The sequence below is a fragment of the Mesoplodon mirus genome (assembly GCF_964341445.2).
Source record: "Mesoplodon mirus genome assembly, contig: HAP1_SCAFFOLD_477, whole genome shotgun sequence".
Classification (NCBI taxonomy): domain Eukaryota; kingdom Metazoa; phylum Chordata; class Mammalia; order Artiodactyla; family Ziphiidae; genus Mesoplodon; species Mesoplodon mirus.
This window is the reverse complement of record NW_028295506.1, coordinates 438962-460655: the sequence shown is the minus strand read 5'-3', so window position 1 is coordinate 460655 and position 21694 is coordinate 438962. Positions and strand designations below refer to the sequence as shown.

The following is a 21694-nucleotide window of genomic DNA, read 5'->3' as shown; positions in this document are numbered from 1 at the left end:
GATTGCCAATTCTGAAATTTATGTGAATGGTCAAGAACAGCTCAGACACACCTAAAAAATCCATTCATTCCAAAATGGTCCTGGAAAACTTAATTATTCATAAGAAAACAAAGAAATTGGATAATACAGACAAGTCGATTGTAAGTGCATTAATGGCTTGAATATAAAACAAAGATACACTAGAACTTTCAGAAGAAAATATACTATATCTGGGTAGCATTAAACTAGGGAAGGACATTTTAAGTAGAACAAAAAGACACTAAGCTAAAAGATACATTTGATTTCATTAAAATTGAGAGCCGCTATTTATTAAAAGATAAGGAATGAAATAACTTATTTGTGTCATATATAGCTGACCAAGGATTATTTGCTTGTATTTAAAGAACCATAGAAATAAGTAAGAAAAAGATAAACAGTAGAAAAATGGACAAAAGATATTCTCTGGACTTCACAGAATAGGAAACAGAGGCAACTATTAAACAAATGAAAGGATTCGCAGCCTGTCAGTAATTAGGGAAATACAAATTAAAACTGTTATGGACTGAATTGTGTTCCCTAAAATTCGTATGTTGATGCCCCATCTCCCAATGTGGCTGTTTGGAGACAGGGACTTTAAAAACATAATTATGGTTAAATGAGGTCATAATGGTGGGGCCCTAACTGATATGACTGGTGTCCTTGTAAGAAGAGGAAGAGATACGAGGGATGTATACACACAGAGAAAAGGCCATGTGAGGACATAGCTACAAAGCAGTGGTCATCTGCAAGTCAAGGAAAGAGGCCTCAGGAGGACCCAAAACTGCCAACATCTTGAGCCTGGACTTCCAGCCTCCAGAACTGTGAGAAGATAAATCACTTGTTTTTTAAGCCACTGAATCTGAGGTATTTTGCTAGGACAACCTGAGCAGACTAATACAAGGAACAAAAGACTAAAATGGCCATTCTAACTGGTGAAGCTATAGAGCAAAAGGGCTGAAAATTGATTCCATAACTTTGGAAAACATTTTGTTTGTTTGTTTGTTTGTTTGTTTGTTTGCGGTACGCGGGCCTCTCACTGTTGTGGCCTCTCCCGTTGCGGAGCACAGGCTCCGGACGCGCAGGCCCAGCGGCCATGGCTCACGGGCCCAGCCGCTCCGCGGCATGTGGGATCCTCCCAGACCGGGGCACGAACCCGCATCCCCTGCATCGGCAGGCGGACTCTCAACCACTGCGCCACCAGGGAGGCCCAGAAAACATTTTGACATGAATTTTTAAAGTTGAATATTTGAATTCCCTACAACTCAGCAATTCTACTCTTAGTATGTCTACTCTTTTACTTATGTTAAATCTTGCACATGTGTACCAGGAAACATTAAAATAAATGTCCATGGAAGTATTGTCCGTAATAGGCCCAAAACAACCCAAATATCATTAATAGAATAATAAACACATTTTCTTGTATTTATACAATAAAATATTATACAGTAGTACAAATGAATGAACACTAGTTAAAGCAAAGTGGATGAACCTTAGAAACATAATGTTGAGTAAAAAAAGCAAGCACAGAAGACTAAAGTATGATATCAATTTTATAAATCTCAATAATAAGCAAAATCAGATAAAAATTATGTGGATGTTGAACATAAAGCCAAGATCAGAGTGATTTCTTTGGTGAAAGCAGGAAGGTGGGATCAGGGTAGAGAACAGAGAGAAGACTCAGCAGTTTTGATTCTAGTTCTTAGTTTCGGTGGTGTGTTTGCAGGAGTTTTTATTATCTCTCATAACTTACATATAATTAAACATATTATTTTGTATATTATCTAATAATATTTAAAAAATGAAAATCCATTATATACCAAAGATAACCCCCAGACATTAATTATAGAGAGTCCACTTTGAAACAACATACATAGTTACTCATAAATCTTCTGTAGTTGAAAGCTTTTAGCTATGAAATTCTTCCCCCTTCATATGAGGACTTTATGTTCCATAATGAAGGAAAATTGTTCCTACTTTGGGACAATTTGCCTTCTTTATTTAAGTGATGCTAGTCCTTTGGCTGCCTAGAAATTTTAAAAACAACTGATAACTACATCTACTGCCTGCAAGAGAATAAAGGAAAAGGAGCATAGGAGGCAATCTCATACATTATTGATAAACACATACAAAGACAATATTCGTACAAAGCTATTTCTCCATATAGCACCTCTGAATTTTATTAATAAATACATATCTATATATATATATCAAACATTAATAAAAGAATAAAATTATCCAATATGAGTACATTTGCTCTTTTTTTCCAATTAGTTCCAGGATTCTATTTTAGATTATTACTTCATATCTGTGAAAGTTGGGTGTGTGTTTGGTTTTGTGGAAGTTGCATTGTGCTAAATTTTACATTTCTTTCTTGAATTAAATGGCTTTTGTTATCCCTTGGGAATACTGAAGATAGCAACAGCAGGTTACTACCTACCGGTGGAAAAGTATAAATAGCAATTTTAGCTGCTAGTGATTCTGAAATTGCCCTTAACTTTGTCCTTCTAAAAATGCTCCAAGAATTACGTTTTGCAAATCCACAGATTTACTATCCATATTCAAGTCATTTACGTGGACAAAGAATGTAGCCTGTGGTATCAGTAACAAAGGATGTTATAGCCATCAAGCCATCAGCCACTGAAGCCACCCCCAATGCTGCACCCTGAGGGGATTCAGGATGGAGAAAACAGGATACTGGCCCTAGATAATTAAAGTGCATATCAAGGGAATGATTTCCATGAGACCAGATTCTTACATCTCACCATATATAGAAAAGTGCTGAATTTATTAACTTAAGATGTCTAGTTTCTTTAATTAACAGTAATCTTTTGATGTTCCAACTACCTGGGGGTTTTTTTTGCAAGAACCCCTAAATATCCTGTGCCCTCCCTTACCTCTTCAGAACAGTCCCTCAGAGCTATCTGAGAGGCTGTCTCCTGATTTAAGTCCTCAGTATGTCCTCCAAATAAAACATAATTCTCAACTTTTAGGTTGTGCATTTTTTTCAGTCAACATTTAACTGTATGGCTCACGTAGGTACTATGCCTAGATGTAATGAGATGAGCTGTAAATTATTAAAACTAGATAAATTCTGTCAGCTCTACCACTCGCTGAGATCCAGGCTTTCATCTCTGGATACTTCTGTCATAGACCTTGGCAGATATGGGGTCTGTGTTGGTCTTAAAATTATTCTTAGAATTCTGGGGACTCATTCATTCTTTCAACAAATTTTACTGCTTATATTCTATGTGTCAGTTACAGTGCTGGGTCTTGAAATACAGAAGTCAACACATGAAACTACAAGGATAAAACACATTCTCTACCATATTAACTTTTTTCATTCATTAATTCATCCCTAAGTCATTCAACACGCATCTTCTTATTGAATATTGATGAGGGGTCAAATGCTATGCTAAACACTGAGTATATAACTGCAAATGAGATGGATAGGCCCTGATTTTGATGTCACTACTATCTTTTGTCCTGCCATATAATGGGACAGCTTCATTATTCCCTTTACCCTAAGTTTTTATCACAAATTGCTAATGAAAATAAAACTGTTAGTGGAGTTTCAACATGCATAGGTAAATGAGAACAGAGAACTCCCCTTTCGCATGCCCCATTCTCCTCCTTCTAACTCCCTATGTGAACTCACTTTGTGCCAAGACCAAGAATTTGTGCCCCAATAAGAACCAAGCTGATTTCGTCACACTGACTGGGCTATTGCTCACTTAGAAGACTTGATGCTTAATATTGATAAGCAACTAGAAGACCATGGAGACAACCTATAAAAATGATTTGTCTTGGGAGAAAATACTAAAAAGGGTTAATGTGCTGTTCCACATGTCTAACCTCCTGGGATTAAACCACAGGCACCAAGATCACCAAGTGTACGTGGCAACAATGAGCTAAAAATGAAAAGAAAAGCATCATACTGTTATTGTATTCATCTTCCCCCAAGGCACTCTCTGATAAACACCACAACCACTAAGGGAATTGAGAACAGCTTCCTTGTGGGGTAGGTTATGTATGCATCTTTTTCCAAGCAGTTAAATCATATCCAGCTACCAGCACACCTTACTTAAGGTGATTGTAATGTATGAGGTTAAATGTTCCTGACTGGAAACCTTCTTGTCCTCAATTCATTGGCTATATTGGATTTTTTTTCTTGGGTCAGACCTTCAGAATTCTATCAGAAATCGTTCCTTTGGGGAAACCAGGCCTTCCCAGAAACTCAGGAAACTGAAATGGAGACAGCAAGAGAGAAGGAAATAATTTGGACATATAGACCTCAATTGTTTGGTTTTAAGTAAACGTCCAAGCAAACATCTTCTAAATGGTATAATAACTTTAGGGAAATTCACGGTTTATAAGTTTGTGTGCTGATAAACTGAACACACTATAAGAGTACAGGTTGCATTTTGTGTCTTCAACTCAAGCAAAGACTTCAAAAAAGGCCCAGTTATCCTTTGTTCATTAAGACACAAAGAGAGGGCCCCGCGCCCCCGCCGCCGCTGTCGCCGCCTCGGCGTCCCCCGGCTCCAGTACCTCTCCTAGGACAGCGCCGCCACCACCGCTCGGCCCTGCCCGCCGCCTGCGCCGCGCAGCCCTTACGTGCTCCCGGATGGCACCTTCCTCCCTGGACCGGTTTATAATGTAATAATTCAAGAATTTTATCATATAGTGGAGTAGCTTAACAACTCTCTATGTGCTTCCCATGATATGTTCTCTACATTGTGAAAAGCTCTTGGTGCTGCAGCCAGGAGTCAGTGCTGTGCCTCTGAGGTGGGAGAGCCAACTTCAGGACACTGGTCCAAAAGAGACCTCCGAGCTCCACGCAATATCCAACGGCGAAAATCTCCCAGAGATCGCCATCTCAACACCAGCACCCAGCTTCAGTCAACGACCAGCAAGCTACAGTGCTGGTCACCCTATGCCAAGCAACTAGCAAGACAGGAACACAACCCCACCCATTAGCAGAGAGGCTGCCTACAAACATAATAAGGCCACAGTCACCCCAAAACACACCACTAGACGTGGACCTGTCCACCAGAAAGACAAGATCCAGCCTCAACCACCAGAACACAGGCACTAGTCCCCCCCACCAGGAAGCCTACACAACCTACTGAAACAACCTTAGCCACTGGGGACAGCCACCAAAAACAACGGGAACTACGAATCTGCAGCCTGCAAAAAGGAGACCCCAAACACAGTAAGATAAGCAAAATGAGAAAACAGAAAAACACACACAGGTGAAGGAGCAAGATAAAAACCTACCAGACGTAACAAATGAAGAGGTAATAGGCAGTCTACCTGAAAAAGAATTCAGAATAATGATAGTAAAGTTAATCCAAAATCTTGGAAATAGAATAGAGAAAATGCAAGAAACAGTTAACAAGGACTTAGAAGAACTAAAGATGAATCAAGCATCAATTAAACACACAATAAATGAAATGAAAAATACTCTAGATGGGATCAATAGCAGAATAACTGAGGCAGAAGAACGGATAAGTGACCCAGAAGATAAACTAGTGGAAATAACTACTGCAGAGCAGAATAGAGAAAAAAGAATGAAAAGAACTGAGGACAGTCTCAGAGACCCCTGGGACAACATTAAACACACCAACATTCGAATTATAGGGGTTCCAGAAGAAGAAGAGAAAAAGAAAGGGACTGAGAAAATATTTGAAGAGATTATAGTTGAAAACTTCCCTAATATAGGAAAGGAAATAGTTAATCAAGTCCAGGAAGCACAGAGAATACCATACAGGATAAATCCAAGGAGAAACATGCCAAGACACATATTAATCAAACTGTCAAAAATTAAACGCAAAGAAATCATATTAAAAGCAGCAAGGGAAAAACAACAAATAACACACAAGGGAATCCCCATCAGGTTAACAGCTGATGTCTCAGCAGAAACTCTACAAGCCAGAAGGGAGTGGCAGGACATAATTAAAGTGATGAAGGAGAAAAACTTGCAACCAAGATTACTCTACCCAGCAAGGATCTCATTCAGATTTGATGGAGAAAATAAAACCTTTACAGACAAGCAAAAGCTGAGAGAGTTCAGCACCACCAAACCAGCTTTACAACAAATGCTAAAGGAACTTCTCTAGGCAAGAAACACAACAGAAGGAATATACCTACAATAACGAAACCAAAGCAATTAAGGAAATGGGAATAGGAACATACATATCGATAATTACCTTAAATGTAAATGGACTAAATACTCCCACCAAAAGACACAGATTGGCTGAATGGATACAAAAAAAAGACCCATATATATGCTGTCTAAAAGAGAGCCACTTCAGACCTAGAGACACATACAGATTTAAAGTAAGGGGATGGAAAAAGATATTCCATGCAAATGGAAATCAAAAGAAAGCTGGAGTAGCAATTCTCATATCAGACAAAATAGACTTTAAAATAAAGACTATTAGAAGAGACAAAGAAGGACACTACATAATGATCAAGGGATGGATCCAAGAATAAGATTTAACAATTGTAAATATTTATGCACCCAACATAAGAGCACCTCAATACATAAGGCAAATACTAACAGCCATAAAAGGGGAAATCGACAGTAACACAATCATAGTAGGGGACTTTAACACCCCACTTTCACCAATGGACAGATCATCCAAAATGAAAATAAATAAGGAAACACAAGCTTTAAATGATACATTAAACAAGATGGACTTAACTGATATTTATAGGACATTCCACCCAAAAACAAAAGAATACACATTTTTCTCAAGTGCTCATGGAACATTCTCCAGGATAGATCATATCTTGGGTCACAAATCAAGCCTTGGTAAATTTAAGAAAATTGAAATTGTATCAAGTATCTTTTCCGACCACAATGCTATGAGACTAGACATCAATTACAGGAAAAGATCTATAAAAAATACAAACACATGGAGGCTAAACAATACACTACTCAATAACGAAGTGATCACGGAAGAAATCCAAGAGGAAATTAAAAAATACCTTTAAACAAATGACAATGGAGACACAACGACCCAAAACCTATGGGATGCAGCAAAAGCAGTTCTAAGAGGGAAGTTTATAGCAATACAATCCCACCTTAAGAAACAGGAAACATCTCGAGTAAACAACCTGACCCTGCACCTAAAGCAATTAGAGAAAGAAGAACAAAAAAACCCCAAAGTTAGCAGAAGGAAAGAAATCATAAAGATCAGATCAGAAATAAATGAAAAAGAAATGAAGGAAACGATAGCAAAGATCAATAAAACTAAAAGCTGTTTTTTTGAGAAGATAAACAAAATTGACAAACCATTAGCCAGACTCATCAAGAAAAAAAGGGAGAAGACTCAAATCAATAGAATTAGAAATGAAAAAGGAGAAGTAACAACTGACACTGCAGAAATACAAAAGATTATGAGAGATTACGACAAGCAACTCTATGCCAATAAAATGGACAACCTGGAAGAAATGGACAAATTCTTAAAAATGCACAACCAGCCGAGACTGAATCAGGAAGAAATAGAAAATATGAATAGACCAATCACAAGCACTGAAATTGAAACTGTGATTAAAAATCTTCCAACAAACAAAAGCCCAGGACCAGATGGCTTCACAGGTGAATTCTATCAAACATTTAGAGAAGAGCTAACACCCATCCTTCTCAAACTCTTCCAAACAATATCAGAGGAAGGAACACTCCCAAACTCATTCTACGAGGCCACCATCACCCTGATACCAAAACCAGGCAAGGATGTCACAAAGAAAGAAAACTACAGGCCAATATCACTGATGAACATAGATGCAAAAATCCTCAACAAAATACTAGCAAACAGAATCCAACAGCACATTAAAAGGATCATACACCATGATCAAGTGGGGTTTATTCCAGGAATGCAAGGATTCTTCAATATATGCAAATCAATCAATGTGATACACCATATTAACAAGTTGAAGGAGAAAAACCATATGATCATCTCAATAGATGCAGAGAAAGCTTTCGACAAAATTCAACACCCATTTATGATAAAATCCCTGCAGAAAGTAGGCATAGAGGGAACTTTCCTCAACATAATAAAGGCCATATATGACAAACCCACAGCCAACATTGTCCTCAATGGTGAAAAACTGAAACCATTTCCACTAAGATCAGGAACGAGACAATGCTGCCCACTCTCACCACTCTTATTCAACCTAGTTTTGGAAGTTTTAGCCACAGCAATCAGAGAAGAAAAGGAAATAAAAGGAATCCAAATTGGAAAAGAAGAAGTAAAGCTGTCACTGTTTGCAGATGACATGATACTATACATAGAGAACCCTAAAGATGCTACCAGAAAACTACTAGAGCTAATCAATGAATTTGGTAAAGTAGCAGGATACAAAATTAATGCACAGAAATCTCTGGCATTCCTGTACACTAATGATGAAAAATCCGAAAATGAAATCAAGAAAACACTCCCATTTACCATTGCAACAAAAAGAAAATACCTAGGAATAAACCTACCTAAGGAGACAAAAGACCTGTATGCAGAAAATTATAAGATACTGATGAAAGAAATTAAAGATGATACAAATAGATGGAGAGATATACCATGCTCCTGGATTGGAAGAATCAACATTGTGAAAATGACTCTACTACCCAAAGCAATCTACAGATTCAATGCAATCCCCATCAAACTACCACTGGCATTTTTCACAGAACTAGAACAAAAAATTTCAAAATTTGTTTGGAAAAACAAAAGACCCCGAATAGCCAAAGCAATCTTGAGAACGAAAAACGGAGCTGGAGAAATCAGGCTCCCTGACTTCAGACTATACTACAAAGCTACAGTAATCAAGACAGTGTGGTACTGGCACAAAAACAGAAAGATAGATCAATGGAACAGAATAGAAAGCCCAGAGATAAACCCACGCACATAAGGTCAACTTATCTTTGATAAAGGAGGCAGGATGTACAGTGGAGAAAGGACAGCCTCTTCAATAAGTGGTGCTGGGAAAACTGGACAGGGACATGTAAAAGTATGAGATTAGATCATTCCCTAACACCATACACAATAATAAGCTCAAAATGGATTAACGATCTAAATGTAAGGCCAGAAACTATCAAACTCCTAGAGGAAAACATAGGCAGAACACTCTATGACATAAATCACAGCAAGATCCTTTTGGACCCACTTCCTAGAGAAATGGAAATAAAAACAAAAATAAACACATGGGACCTAATGAAACTTTAAAGCTTTTGCACAGAAAAGGAAACCATAAACAAGACCAAAAGACAACCCTCAGAATGGGAGAAAATCTTTGCAAATGAAGCAACTGACAAAGGATTAATCTCCAAAATTTATAAACAGCTCATGCAGCTCAATAACAAAAAAACAAACAACCCAATCCAAAAATGGGCAGAAGACCTAAATAGGCATTTCTCCAAAGAAGATATACAGACTGCCAACAAACACATGAAAGAATGCTCAACATCATTAATCATTAGAGAAATGCAACTCAAAACTACAATGAGATATCATCTCACACCAGTCAGAATGGCCATCATCAGGAAATCTAGAAACAATAAATGCTGGAGAGGGTGTGGAGAAAAGGGAACACTCTTGCACTGTTGGTGGGAATGTGAATTGGTACAGCCACTATGGAGAACGGTATGGAGGTTCCTGAAAAAACTAAAAATAGAACTACCATATGACCCAGCAATCCCACTACTAGGCATATAGCCTGAGAAAACCATAATTCAAAAAGAGACATGTACCAAAATGTTCACTGCAGCTCTATTCACAATAGCCCGGAGCTGGAAACAACCTAAGTGTCCATCATCGGATGAATGGATAAAGAAGATGTGGCACATATATACAATGGAATATTACTCAGCCATAAAAAGAAACGAAACTGAGCTATTTGTAATGAGGTGGATAGACCTAGAGTCTGTCATACAGAGTGAAGTAAGTCAGAAAGAGAAAGACAAATACCGTATGCTAACATATATATATGGAATTTTAAAAAAATGTCATGAAGAACCTAGGGGTAAAACGGGAATAAAGACACAGACCTACTTGAGAATGGACTTGAGGATATGGGGAGGGGGAAGGGGAAGCTGTGACAAAGCGAAAGAGAGGCATGGACATATATACACTACCAAACGTAAGGTAGATAGATAGTGGAAAGCAGCCGCAGAGCACAGGGAGATCAGCTCGGTGCTTTGTGACCGCCTGGAGGGGTGGGATGGGGAGGGTGGGAGGGACGGAGATGCATGAGGGAAGGGATGTGGGAACAGATGTATATGTATGACTGATTCACTTTGTTATAAAGCAGAAACTAATAAAAAAAATAAATAAATAAAATAAAATAAAATAAATTTTAAAAGATACTCTAAAGAGAAAGTCAGAAAAAAAAACAACAAAATAAAAGATTTACCATAATGCAGGTACATAAATATGAACTAAAAATACTTTTAAATTAAAAATTAATCTTTTTTATTTTAAAACTTAATCTAATTAAAATTACAGATTAGGCTGGATAGAATTGATCCATTGCTGAAGCTTAAAAAAAAATAGCTATAAATGTTACTAGTTTTCTACACTGTTGTTACAAGACTTGACTGACATCCGTGGTGTACTCTAATATTTTTGAAATGATGAAATGTGTGATCCAGAGACTTGAAATATTTCAATACTTGTGTATAGGAATTTTCTTTCATGAACTAGAAATGAAAAAAGTGAGAATGTTTCCTTGCTCAAGTCACATTAAGTGGATTCCCTTATATTACTTGCATTCATTTTTAAGATAGTCATAAATGGTTACATAAAATACAGGAATATTATTTGTTGAAGAAGTTTATGGTTTTTATAGTCAATGTAAGTATTCAAATTATAAATGTTTCTGCATAATCTCTGACCCAACAATACCATTCCATGCCACTCCAAGAATTCTTCCATCAAAAGTAAATCCAGTACACAAAGACATGAACCTCTATGTCCATTACCACATTTCTTGAAATCATAAAACTGTTTGGAACTTAATAAATGTTTATCAATGGGTTTTGACTGAACGAAATTATGGCTCACTCATAGTACACATTACTGGGCATCTACTAAAGGTAATATGGTAGTGATATATGCTAGATATCATTAATATAATAGAAACACAATGTACTAAAAGTGTTTTGCAACTAAAAATCACTATACATTGTATGGCTTTAAAAAGGAATGAAATGCTGCTACATGCTATAACATGGATACACTTTGAAAACATTATGTTAAGTGCAAGAAGCCAGACACAAAAGGACAACTATTGTATGATTCCACTTATATGAGGTAGTTGGAATAGGCAAATTATAAACCCAGAAAATAGAATAGAGTTAACCAGAGGCTAAGCGGAGGGGAGAAATAAGGGGTTATTGTTTAGTGAGTACAGTTTCTGTTTGGGATAATAAGAAAGGTCTTAAAATGGATAATGGTCATGGTTGCTCAACATTGTGAATGTACTTAATACCTATAAATGATACACTTAAAAATGGTTAAAATGGTAAATTTTACATTATGGGACATTTTAACAAAATAAAAAATATACTATAAAATAAAGTAAAAATTTACCTCCTACTAGGCATACTATGAAGTTTGCATAAAGTTGCACTTATTTTAGGAGCTTATATGGTTATTATCATATTTGGGGACATGTAAAGAAAGCAACAGCTTAAGTAGTCCTCTTGAGTTCTTTCTCTCCATCTTTCCAACCCGGTGTTTTCCAGATTCATGGTTTTGTCACGCCTCTCTTTGAATACCAGCATCAGTAGGAATGCTAGCTAGTACTGGTTTCCTTAAGTATCAGCGAAAAATTTTAATGTATTTTTATGCTGGTAATTGTTTTAGAACCTGGGAGGGATGTCACTGTTTTCTTAACTTGGCAAAAGCAAATATATTACTGTAGACAGCATTACTAGAAAGAAATAGTAACTTTGAAGTAGACATATGTCCATCCTAAGAAAACTGAATATATTTCAAAGCAGACCACACCACTCAACTGCTGGCAATGTTCTTCCACATACTTGGCAGTATAGTACTCTAAGTCTGAGAACTGTTTCTTTTTTGTAAAAATGATTTCTATTGGAAAACCCTGAATAAATCGTTTGGAATGTGTAACGTTTAGAGCTCCTTCTGGGATTCCTTTTCCATGAATCAAGGTTCTTTGATTCACTATTCTCCTTGGCACTTGCTTCCTAGTCATCTCAGCAGCCTTTGTGCCAGTGCTAAGGAAGAGCTCCCAGTTTAGGTCCTAAAGCAGGGAGAACAATAAAAGGAGAACCTCCTTTCAAGTACCAGAAATGTCTGGGCTATAAAGGACACACATATTCTCAAAGTAAGCCCAGAGTGGGGTGACATCACCAAGGTCATTCCTGGCTCCGCGTCCCCCCCAGGAGGAACAACTAACAAATATTTGGAAACAGGACACTAGTTGAGAGAATCCTAGAACGTGGAGGTGAGGCTGAAGCACCCCCGTGCACCACAGAGACCAAGACAGACTGCATTAGAAGCGTGAGAGCAGGAGCTACGCGTTGACCACGCTGCCCCTCCCCCAGGCCCGTGGAGCGCCATGGGTGCGGTCTCCCCTGAACCTCTGGTTCCTCCAGTAGGAGAAGAGAACTGGGGGACAGCAAGCACCACCCCTAGCATTGGGGTTGCTTTGTGGGAGCCGCTGCTCTAACCTGCTCCACTGGGACTGCAGGGGAGTCTGCAGGGCTTGACCACTAAGAGTCGGGCTGTGATGGAGGGGGAAGGGGCACGCAACAGCCAGCACATGGATGGCGACCGATGGAAGTCATACCTGCAGGGCCCAAGTAGGGATCACAGCGGGCATCTTTGCTTATCTACAGAGCCAGGCTGGCGGGGCACTACAACCAGGGCACTCAGCAGGGTACAGATCCACCTGATACGCATCTGGCCCTTGAACCTGGTTTGCCCACAGCCAGGGAAAGAGCAGAGTCACAGCCCACCCACTGTGGAGAGTGGCTTCTGGCCATCTGACCAAAAGGGCTGGCAGTAAATCCTGGAAGCTATTTGGCCCAGTCGTGCTCCAGCCAAGAGGCAGGCAGCCAGAGCTCATCACTGGCTCTGGTACAAAGCAGAGCCAGTACCACGTGTGGAGGGATCCTGTACCATGCACAGGCACGGAGACTAATTCATATCCAAGGCTGAGAGGAGCTCCCAGCTCCTCCCGACTGGGGAGCCTGTTTGAGAAGTTAAGAGTAGCCTGCAGTGGCCCCTCCTCATCCCACCCAGGCAAAGGAACTGGGACTAGCCCCACCCCATCTGCTGTGGAGAGTGTCTTCCTGGCCCATCTGACTAGAAGGATTGGTGACAACTCCTAGACACTGTGCGGCCCAACAGTGCTCAAGCCGAGAGAAGAGTAGACAGAGCTGAGAGTCTGCAAAGCCAAGCCAGGGGCCTTGTTCAGCCACAGAACGTGGAGTGTGGATCCGCTTGAGTTGAGACAACAAAGACCTTTACTGGCTTTAGAGCTGCTTCTCCTGCTGCACCCAGGCAGGAAATCTAATTCATAGCCCTGCTCATCACTGAATACAGCCTTCAGCACGTCCAACTGGGGAACCTAACCAGAGAACATGGGAAGCTGTACAGCCCATCAAACACCCCTATACAGTGGCACTGGAATAGACAGCACAGCCTGTGGCCTCCCCCATCTGCAAGGCAAAACCAGTGCCCTCACCTGACCAGGGAATTAAGTGCACACTCTGGCCTGATTTGGGTTCCCAAACAATGAACTATACAGGCTCTGGGTCCTGTCCAGAGCCAGGTCCTATACAGGCTCTGATTCTCTGCCAGGAAACTAATTCATAGCCCTATCTACTACTACTACTGAATATAATACCCAGTAAAGTCTGGAGGAAGAGCCCAATTACTCAAATATGCAGATACCAATGTAAGGAATAAAGGATCACAAAAATTAGGCAAATATGACACCACCAAAGGAAAGTAATAAAACTCCAATAACTGACCTTAAAAAAATGAAGATCTGGGCTTCCCTGGTGGCGCAGTGGTTGAGAGTCCGCCTGCCGATGCAGGGGATGCGGGTTCATGCCCCGGTCCGGGAGGATCCCACATGCCGCAGAGCGGCTGGGCCCGTGAGCCATGGACACTGAGCCTGCGCGTCCGGAGCCTGTGCTCCACAACGGGAGAGGCCACAACAGTGAGAGGCGTACACACTGCAAAAAAAAAAAAAAAAAAAAAAAAAAAGAAGATCTATGAACTGTCAAAGAATTCAGAATAATCCTCCTAAGGAAGTTTAGTGAACTACAAGAAAGCACAGACAACTAAGTGAAATTAGGAAAACAATGCATGAACAAGACAAGAAGTTTGACCAGGAAATAGCAACATCAAAAAAACAGGAACACTAGATTTAAAAAATACAATAACTGAACTGAAGAATTCAATAGAAAGTTTCAAAGGTAGATTCGACCATGCAGAAGAAAGAATCAGCAAACTGGAGGATAGGACATTGAAAATTACCCAGTGAAAGGAACAAAAAGGAAAAGAATAAAAAGAGTGAAGAAAGCCTATGGAAATAATGGGACACAATAAAGTAAACAATGTTCATGTTATGGGAATTCCAGAAGAAGAAAAGAGAGAGAGAAGGGGGAAAAAAGTATATTTAAAGCAATAATGGATGAAACCTTCCCAAACCTAGGATGAGAAATGGACATCCAGATCCATGAAGCCCAAACAAGCCCAAATAGGTTGAACTCAAATAGGGCTACTCTGAGACACATTGCAATTAAATCACCAAAATTCAAAAACAAAGAAAGAATCTTAAGACCAGCAAGAGAAAAGAGAGAAGTTACATACAAGGGAACCCTGGGATAACTGGATATTTACATGTAAAAGAATGAAATTGGACCAATATCTTATACCACTCACAAAACTAACTTGAATTGGATTAAAGACTCAAATGTAAGGCCTGAAACTATGCAGCTGCCAGAAGAAAACATAGGAATAAAGCTCATTACATGGGTTTGGTAATGACTTTTTGGATATGACACTGAAAACACAAACAACAAAATAAAAAATAAACAAATGGAACTACATCAAACTAAAAAGCTTCTGCACAGCAAATAAAAACAAAAACAAAAAGAAATCAACAGTGATTGAAAAGACAACCTATAGAATGGGAAAAAAAATATTTGTAAACCATATATCTGATAAGGGTTAATATCCAAAATAAATTGAAAATTCATACAAATCAATAGCAAAAAAAAAATTACCCAATTAAAAAAAATGAGCAAAGGACCCGAATAGACATTCCTCCAAAGAAGACACACGAAAAGCCAACAGGTACATGAAAAGATGCTCAATACCACTAGTCATTAGGGAAATGCACAGTAAAACCACACTGAGATATTACCTCACACCTGTTAGAACAGTCATCCTCAAAAAGTCAAGAGATAACAAATGCTCGTGAGGATGTGGAGAAAAGGGAACCCTTGTGCTCTTGGTGGGACTGTAAATTGGTAAAGCCAGTATGGAACACAGTACAGAGGATCCTCAAAAATTAAGACTAGAACTACATATATCTAGCAACTCCACTTCTGGGAATATATCCAAAGAAGATGAAAACAGTAACTCAAAAAGATATCTGCACCCCCATGTTCATAGCAGCATTATTTATAATAGCCAAGACATGGAAACAATCTAAGTGCCCATTGATGGACAAATGGGTAAAGAGGTTGTTTTATATATTTATAGATATATACATATTATATGTATACACACACACACACACACTGAAATATTATTCATCTGTAAGAAAACAAAGAAATGCTACCATTTGAGACAACAGAAATGGACCTTGAAGGCTTTATGCTAAGTTAAATAAGTCAGAGAAAGAAAGGCAAACACTATATGATCTCACTTATGTGTGGAACCGAAAAAAAAAGAAAACAATCATAGAAAAAGAGATCAGACCTGTGGTTACAGGAGACAGAGGGTCAGGGGAGGGGAAATTGGAGGAAGACGGTCAAAGGTACAAGCTTCCGATTGTAAGATAAATACATACTATGGACATGATGTGCAACATGATGACTATAGCTAACACTGACGTGTGATATATAGAAAAATCGTTAAGAATAAATTCTAAGCATTCTCTTCACAAAAAAGTGTTATTTGATCTCCTTTATATAAATGTGTGTGTTTGTGTGAGAGAGAAGGACAGAATACAGAAATGCAAAAAGAAAAGTTGTAAAGTACGAAGCTGCTTAGGTTTATACCTCAACTATAACAGATAACAAGTTGTTTAATTTTAATAGGTACAAAAATAAATATTAAGCATAGAACACGCAAAAAGAAAAACTGAGCCCAGCGTGGATGCCCTTAAAGCATTTGCAAAGGAGGGCTTTATTAGGTCCGCAAACACCTGCAATTACAGGCAAAATTCTGTGTGTGTGTGTTGTGTATGTACTTGTGGAGTGGATGCATAGCCTTTACTGAATTATTAAAGGGGATGTTAAGACGCAAAAGTTTAAAAAGCACTGGAAAGCCTGATCACAAAACCATTTTAAACTCCTCTGATTATGTTTTATAGTTTTCCTTCACTCGTTAGCACTTCAAAGAACAGCATGTGAATGTGGAAAGGATCTCTGCCATTTAGGTGAGATCTCTGAGTCTCAGTGTAAAATTAGCATATAGTACAAGGATGAAGTTATACACCATAGATGAAAGTACCTAGCAGAGCGCTTTAAGACTAGTACTTATTTATGCAAGACATCTTCCCCTGCTTACTTGTTTTCAGTAGAATGAAAGCATACCAAAAGCTGGTACAATGTCTTCTTTAAAGTTTTCTTTTGTAATGCTTACTATGCTTTTTGATACGGATGAGCCAATATCCACTTAAGGGCATGTAAGCTCACAATAACTTTTGTTGAATATAACTGTTTCAATGTACTTTCACTATATTATTATATAGGGATTTTAAACTAAAATGTACTTGCACACACTATTTAGAGCCTAACTTGGATATTAGAGTAGGTGGATATACACCCCTGGAAAATAATAGCTAATTTCTTCACTAACATCAAATTGCTGAACATCTACTTTGCATATACATAGCTAGGCAATGTATTATGAGTTGCAGGTAATAAAAAGTTGTTAGTCAATAACTAGGGTTATTTTACAACAGCAAATCATGTTCAAACTAAAGGATAGACCAAAATAGAAAGTGCCATAGGAATTTAGACAAGGGAGAAACACATCTGAAATGAGAAGGAAGGTGGGTATGGGAAGGGTTCATAGAAGAGGCAGTGTATGCTGTGAGCAAGGTTTCAACGTGTAGCAGGGTGAGTGAAAGGAACAAATGAAGACATATAGTCGTGATATCATGAGGCACAAACTAGAAATAAACAGCACTTGTTCTAGGCTGGTCATGAGGTAATTTAAGGGGATTAGTGAGAAACTAGGTAAAGAGATATCTCTTTATATATTACTTATTAATAATACTTTTGAACACAAGTATTTAATTTAAAAAAAAGAACAATATAGGGATAGGAGATTAGGAGGTACAAACTATTATTATAAAATGAGCTATAAGGATATATTGCATAGCACAGAAAATATCGCCAATATTTTATAATAACTATAGATGGAATATAACCTTTAAAAATTGTGAATCACTATATTTTACACCTGTAACTTTATAATATTACACATCAACTATACTTCAATTAAAAATGCTATTTTAGTGAATAAAACACTAAGCAGTAAAATTTTTAAAAAAGAACTTAGAAGAGAACTTAAAAATAAAGACATAAAGAACAGGTTGAAACAGCGCAGAAATCTGGCAATTAAGAGGCCATTGATAACTTTCAAAATAGCACTTTTTCTACCCATTCTCAGTGGAGGCAAAGTCTTATTAATCCTACTATTTCTTTTTCTGTTTTTCAAAATCTCAGGATAAGTCTATTTCAATTGTAGCTAATGGCAGTAATGCAGCACCAGAAAGTGCCTTTTGTAAGGAGAGGTAACTTTGAATCCTAAATCGGTACTCAAGTCTTAAATTACTGATAACACTGACCACCCACCAGACTAAATGGTTTTTTTTACGTGATTGGAAATCAACAGATTGATTTCAATTCTATCTTGTCAAATGTACAAAAAAGTTCCTACAGTTCATTTAGAAACTAATAGTGTAAATCCTTCTATTTGGTATTACTCCTCCTCCTTAACACCGGGCAATTAATTTTGCCTGTCTCTGGGAAACGTTTTTAACAAAGGAAATAGAGACATAAATCAGTTTTGGATAGGAAATCATACAACTATTTCTACCTAGGGCTTTGAATTTAGAAACTTTCCTCAGAAATTGTTTAAATATAACGAAGTCCAAATTCAGAAATACCTTAAATTTAATTATCTTAGTTGCACTAAAATAACAAATTCTATTTTCTATCTTGTTTTCTTTCTTCCCCAGAAGGTTTCTCCAGCCCTAATCCATAAGTTAATGCATTCATCTCACCTATAAAATCACTGGCAGGTATGATGCCGGCTTTGGCGGCTCCAGTCCCCTAATCCTGACCCATTTCTTGCCAAAGAATTCAGTTTCTTCAGAAACCAAGTAACAGACATTTCAATTTCTAACCATCATTAGTATATTTTCACGTACTAATAGTCAACATAAAAACACCTTTTAAAATTACAGAAATTTTTACTGTACTTAAGCTCAATTGCACTAACCTGGATTTCATAAACCTTGGGCTACTTTCTTAAAAATGAATTATTATTTTAATATGTTTTCACTTATTATTCAGAATAATTATTCATATAATTAAATATTTTACAATTAGGTAAGAAAGGTGGAAAATAGTTTTGCTATTCTTGTTCTCTGTTCTCTCTTCTACTTGGTGTGCCTGAGTCAAAATCTTAGAATATTGAAAATTTAATATTTCAAACCCAAACCACATTTAAAGATGATAATAACAACAAGCCAAAAAAATTTTGGTCCAGAGGTTTGCATGGTCCGGGGAACAGTTCTCTGAGTGGGCCATGTGGAGTGGGATTTGCCCACCCCTCTCCACTCCTTCTGCCTCATATACTGAAGATAGAGACAAAGAAACCAACTCAAATTTTTTCAAAGTGTATTTACAAAGAGAATTTGTAATCAGAAAAACAATAATGATATATAATAGAAGTAACATGATTTTTCAGAACCAGTATCTTGTTCTAAAAGCAATATTTAAAAAGAAGGTAAGAAGGTTAGCTATAAACCCTGGCCCTCTTTTTCATTGATCTCCTATTTTAATTTGTTAAAATAAAATCCATGGTCTTTTGAGTCAAACTGTCTCTTTAATTTCAGATTTAAAGATAACAAATCTCTTTTTAAATGGAATATTGGCACACAGACACCACACAGTCTGGCTTACTGCAACTGTTCTCTGTTGGTGAAGTGGCATATTTGCAATCCCCACCATAGCAATCTTCACCATTTCACAGAATATCATTCAATTGTACATCCCTAGGTGGGCAACAAGAATGGGCACTTGAGCTCAGCAGAAAGGCGTTTGTGGGGAAATCCTAGGTCAGAACCCCTAAAAGGGGAGACTAACTTGAAGATGCCCAAATAACCTGAGGTTTACCTTGGCCACCTCCCCTGGCTTTCTGACTACCTGTGGGAAAAGCCTCTCTGGAAACTCTTTTGAGGTTATTGGGGGAATCCTAGGACAAATACACTGCTTGCTTTTGCAGGAGGACTTGCCCCATACCCTACCCAGCTAGGTGTCTCACAACCTAGCTGGACTAAAAAAGCTTCAAGAAAAACGGGATAGACTGACATTTGCATTTCTACTTCCACCTACTCTTATGCACATGGAGTAAAAGATGTAGGTATAGTCCTCTTTCTCACACCCCAACAGATTCTGCTGTCCTTGAAACCCATCTGGTAGCTGCATTGACTACAATGAAGGGAGTTATCGGAAACCATGTTGGTACTGGGCTTAAAGGATTTTTCATGCCATGCATTTTGGGGAAGGACACAGGTAATAGTCCAAACGTGGTATAAGGCAATGCCCGTTCTGGGTCCTTGAAAAATCAGTCACGGAACAGAGGTGGTGGACAGGAGCTGACAAGAGCTGGCTTATTAATGGGCACAGCATCCCCGGGGTGGGGGTGGGAGGAATCAATGAAATGATTGACAAGAGAAGATGGTAAATGAAGGGAAAAGTGGGGACAAGTGCTCAGCTCAACCCAAGCTGAACTCCAGGAGGTAAGTTTCTCCTTAATTTGAGATTCCTTCTAAAGGTTCAATATTGAAGTGGGTGTTTGACGTTGAAATGTGCAGACCCATTCTGATAACTGGAAAGGGAGAAGACTGAGGAAGGCAAAAGGAGAGGGAAGATTTCCGATTACTTCTCCAGGCTGCTGACAAGAACCTGTTGCTCGCAAACCACAAATTAACCAAGCGAAGGTTGAAGGTAGAAACGTGCAACTCAAATTATTTTACATTCTGAATCCTCTTCAATATCTAAGCGAGTGTGGCACAGCAATGGTTGATTATCTTAAGATTACAGAGGCTGACCGCCTTCTTTGTTGGCCCAGTAACACCGCTCCTCCAATAATCTCAAGCACTTGGCTGAGTAACATTTCAATTCCAGCTGTTGCTCCTTTGCCCATTGCAGAAGGCGGCAGGGATATTCCCCTTCTTCCCTCTGTATTACAAACCCCGTTACTAACCAAGCAGAAAGCACCGCGCAGTGTGGCCGAGGCTAATAATAGCTGGGCTGCTTACCGTCTCCGGAGGGATCGAATCAGCGCATGTCCCCGGCGCGGGCTGTCCCGGGGCCACAGTGCCGCCGCGCCGGGTCTGTGCGTGGTCAGCTCGGCCGGCCCCCACCCCACCTGCCAGCTGCAGCAGCTGCTCCCGGCGCCGAGCGCCGGCCGCAGGAAGTCATCCCCCGCGCCGGGCCGGATCGCCACATTCCGCGCCAGCCGCGGGGGGAGAGGGACCTCTCCCGGCTCCGGGACCGGCTCCTGGAAACTGCGCTCCACGATCGCTACCCTTCCCGGTTGTAGGGTTATTTTCTAGGAACGCTTTTACAGAAGAAGCGTCGCCGGCTGGTGGACCGAGAGAGAAGAGCCAGAGTGACTTTCCCTGCAGAGCGCCGTTCCTCGGAGCGCCCCCCCCGTCACTCCCGCGGCATGGACGGCTCCATTCCGCTGTGTGGGTTTTCCACCCTCTTCATCGTCCTTATCTGTATTGTTCATTTCGCTGAATTTGAGAGTGGGATTCGCTCTTAAGATATCATTCAAACACTCCGAAAATATTTTAAATTGGCGACGAGTTTTTCTAAGCCCCTTGTAGCGAGCTCCACTTTCCCCCCCACACACACACAGTTACTCGCACGTACACACCCAGCCAAACCACTCACAATTAGGAAAGCTGGGACCTCTCGCCCTCTTGCCTACGTAATGGAACAGGAAACTCCCAAAGGAGTGGGGAAGTAGGACCGGCTAGCGAAAGCACTCGAGGAAAGAGAGAGGGGTCGCCCCAAGATTCTGTTGCTGTTTAGTGGTGTCCTTAGTGGACAGATGTTCCCCCTCTAACCCCCTGGCCTCGCCCCAAGTGGAATGGCTGGTCTGGTGACAGCTGTAACATTTGAAAACAAAGAGGCTGAAGCCACATTAACAGATGGCTG

General features: G+C 39.3%; 1 long non-coding RNA gene across 1 annotated transcript; it reads right to left on the bottom strand.

Annotated features, from left to right (window-relative positions):
* Positions 1 to 11941: 11941 nt before the first annotated feature.
* Positions 11942 to 21342, bottom strand: LOC309797387. The gene is made up of 3 exons (XR_014292628.1): positions 20788 to 21342; positions 14021 to 14227; positions 11942 to 12282 (listed from the first exon to the last, which is right to left on the bottom strand). It is a non-coding gene; the product is annotated as an uncharacterized lncRNA (long non-coding RNA).
* Positions 21343 to 21694: the final 352 nt, after the last annotated feature.